Genomic DNA, 3,129 nt, shown 5'->3' with positions numbered 1-3,129 from the left:
GGAAAGAATGGCTGATATTAAAAACACGTGTTATATGTCTATTGGACATTGGGTTCAAAGGGAAAATGGTTTTTGCATTGTGAATTACAGTAAAAGAATATGAAAAATACACAAGGGTCTTAGAAATGTCAGCCTTCATGTATTAATTTTTTTGTTAAAGGACTTCGCCAACCCCTTACTTTTTGATGATTCCACCATCCAAGAAACTGCTATTTCCATATGTGATGTGGATCTGTATCCAGAGAATAAAGAATTTCCCTGCATCAGCAGATTTCCTGTGGGGAACTGGACAGCAGTGATCAGTGATCAGCTAAAACTTCAGTAAAAGCACACCGCTCCTAGGATGGAGCAAGCCTTCCACATTTGTCCCGATTTCTTGGTTTAATTTTATCCATATGGTACTTAAATGAACATACTTGTATAAGAACTTAATTCATCTGGAGATTATAAAATATAAATAAATAATATATGCAAACATTTGGCAGACGCCGCTGTCCCCTCTCTCCGCTTGCTGCAGCCATGGTCAACCCCACTGTGTTCTTCGACGTCGCGGTCGATGGCGAGCCCTTGGGCCGCGTCTCCTTCGAGCTATTTGCAGACAAAGTTCCAAAGACAGCAGAAAACTTTCGTGCTCTGAGCACTGGAGAGAAAGGATTTGGATATAAGGGTTCTTCCTTTCACAGGATTATTCCAGGATTCGTGTGCCAGGGTGGTGACTTTGCACGCCATAATGGCACTGGCAGCAGATCCATCTACGGAGAAAAATTTGAGGATGAGAATTTCATCCTGAAGCATACAGGTCCTGGCATCTTGTCCATGGCAAATGCTGGACCAAACACAAATGGTTCCCAGTTTTTTTTATCTGCACCAAGACTGAGTGGCTGGATAGCAAACACGTGGTCTTTGGAAAGGTGAAAGAAGGCATGAACATTGTGGAAGCCATGAAGCGTTTTGGGTCCAGGAATGGCAAGACCAGCAAGAAGATCACCATTTCTGACTGTGGACAACTCTAATTCTTTTGACTTCTTACCCACCAGACCATTCCTTCTGTAGCTCAGGAGAGCACCCCAGCCCCATCTGCTTGCAGTGCCTGTAATCTCTGCTCTCACTGAAGTTCTTTGGGTTCCATATTTTCTTAATTCCCCTTCAAGTCTAGCTGGATTCAGTGTTAAGTTTATGATTATGAATAAAAATTAAGTAAGAAAAAAAATATGCAAACATTTATGTATGTATGAGCCATTTAGCAAGTTTTTTTTGAGTGCTATTTTTTTTCAGTCACTATATTGAATGCTAAAATTGGGCGATGAGCTCCCTAGCTTTCTATGATCCCTGTGTTTGATGAGTTAATATGACTGAGGAAAAGTGGACACACATATGTAACAATAAAATACTGTTGGTGTGGGACAATTCTGTATTCTGTAAATTATGTTTTAAGTAAACACTGATTGGCCAGTAGCTAGGTGAGACAACCAGACAGGAAGTAGAGGCAGGGCAAGGAGAACAGGAGTATTCTGGGAAAAAGGAAGCTCTCTCCCCAGTCCTGTCCAGACACTGAAGAAGCAGGATGTGACCTGCCCTGCTGAAAAAGGTACTGAGCCATATGGCTAACATACACTGGAATAATGGGCTAATATAAGTTATAAGAACTAATACGAAGCCTCAACTAATGGGCCAATCAGTTTTATAACTTATGTAGACCTCTGTGTGATTCTTTGGGACCTAATGACTGTGGGAACCGGGCAGAACAGAAACCCCAACAAGCAGGCTCTCATGTTACACAGTGTAGTGCACATTCTGGTGGTTGATGCAGAAGGGTACAAATCTAACATGTATGTGAGCATGCTGAGAAATAGGATTTTGAAGAAAACTGTTTTGGTGTAGAGGCTTCTGGGAAGAGGTGGAACCTGTGAACTGAATGGCAGGACAGTTCTCAAAAGGTGGCACACGTATGGGGAGGGCTCATTAGGACACAAACTGCTAGTCTGACGTCTTGTTTCTGATGTGGAGATGTAGGATGAGCTGTTAATATGTTCTTTAAGTTCCCAAGTCATTCTGTGCTTTTGGTCTTGGGATGATGATATTTGGAGGACCTTGGGTAATTTCCTCTCCTCTTCTTCCTCCCCTCCCCACTTCTTACTCTTCCTTCTTTTTGATAAAGAGTCATATTCTGTTGCCTAGGTTGGCTTGGAATTTTCTGTGTAGCTCAGGTTAGCTTCATCGCAGTCCTCCTACCTTGGTCTTGCAAGAACTCAGATTACAGGTATGAACAACCATGCCTAGATTTAGTGTCTGTGTAAATGTTCATATGTAAGATAGTAAAATGTAAAGACACAAGCAGACCATACAGAGCCTTTGTGATTTAGGCTCAGCTTGGCCCAAACTCTTCCATGGGGCTGAGAGGACTCTGAGGTACTTTTATAACAGTCATAAACTGAAACAAAACCTAAATCCACAATTCTATGATATTCTATACTTCCAACCCTAGTCCTTATACCTCCCTGCCCTCCTGTGAATTGAATCAAGTTGTTTGACAAGGAAGCTGGTCACATGACTTTAGAGGCACCCCAGAGTTTAGTAAGTGAAAGTTCTAGTAAATAATATATGGACTTGAGTTCATGTTTCAGTTGTTTTTTAAATAGACTTTATTTTTATTTTGTATTGAGGTCTGAACTCCAGGCTCAGCCTTGCTAAGAGAGTGTTTTATCTCTGATCTCTATCCTATTTTTTTTAAAATATAAGAATGTCTATTTTGGACACTTTCTTCTAAAATTTCACTTTTCTATCCTTTATTCAGTTAAACAGTGGCATTTCTATGCAGCATTGACAGGTTCCCAAGCCCCATTATGATGTTACAAAGACGGTTGGAATTTCGTATCAGGAAATGCCCGAGAGAGAAAATGCTTTGAGCCAAAACCAGCATGGCTTGAAAACTCCGACTTTGAGGCTTACATCAGATTAGTTTACAGTAAACTCTTTCTGTTGAATGTCTAGTGTCTGGATGAAAATGGAAAAACTGATCCATTATCCAGATATCCATAATGAGGATGAGAGTTTAACAATCAGCCAAAGTGCATCTGCTGCCCATATTTATCAAAGGACACCTAGCTCATTGGCTGAAGCCGAAACCTG

At 41.0% G+C, this 3,129-nt stretch overlaps 1 pseudogene; it reads left to right on the top strand.

Annotated features, from left to right (window-relative positions):
* Positions 1–504: 504 nt before the first annotated feature.
* On the top strand, positions 505–1,107 carry LOC148120473 (peptidyl-prolyl cis-trans isomerase A pseudogene; annotated as a pseudogene).
* Positions 1,108–3,129: the final 2,022 nt, after the last annotated feature.

Source organism: Myodes glareolus, chromosome 11 (assembly GCF_982192425.1).
Source record: "Myodes glareolus chromosome 11, mMyoGla1.1, whole genome shotgun sequence".
In the NCBI taxonomy this organism is placed as follows: domain Eukaryota; kingdom Metazoa; phylum Chordata; class Mammalia; order Rodentia; family Cricetidae; genus Myodes; species Myodes glareolus.
This window is presented reverse-complemented; position numbering and strand designations above follow the sequence as displayed.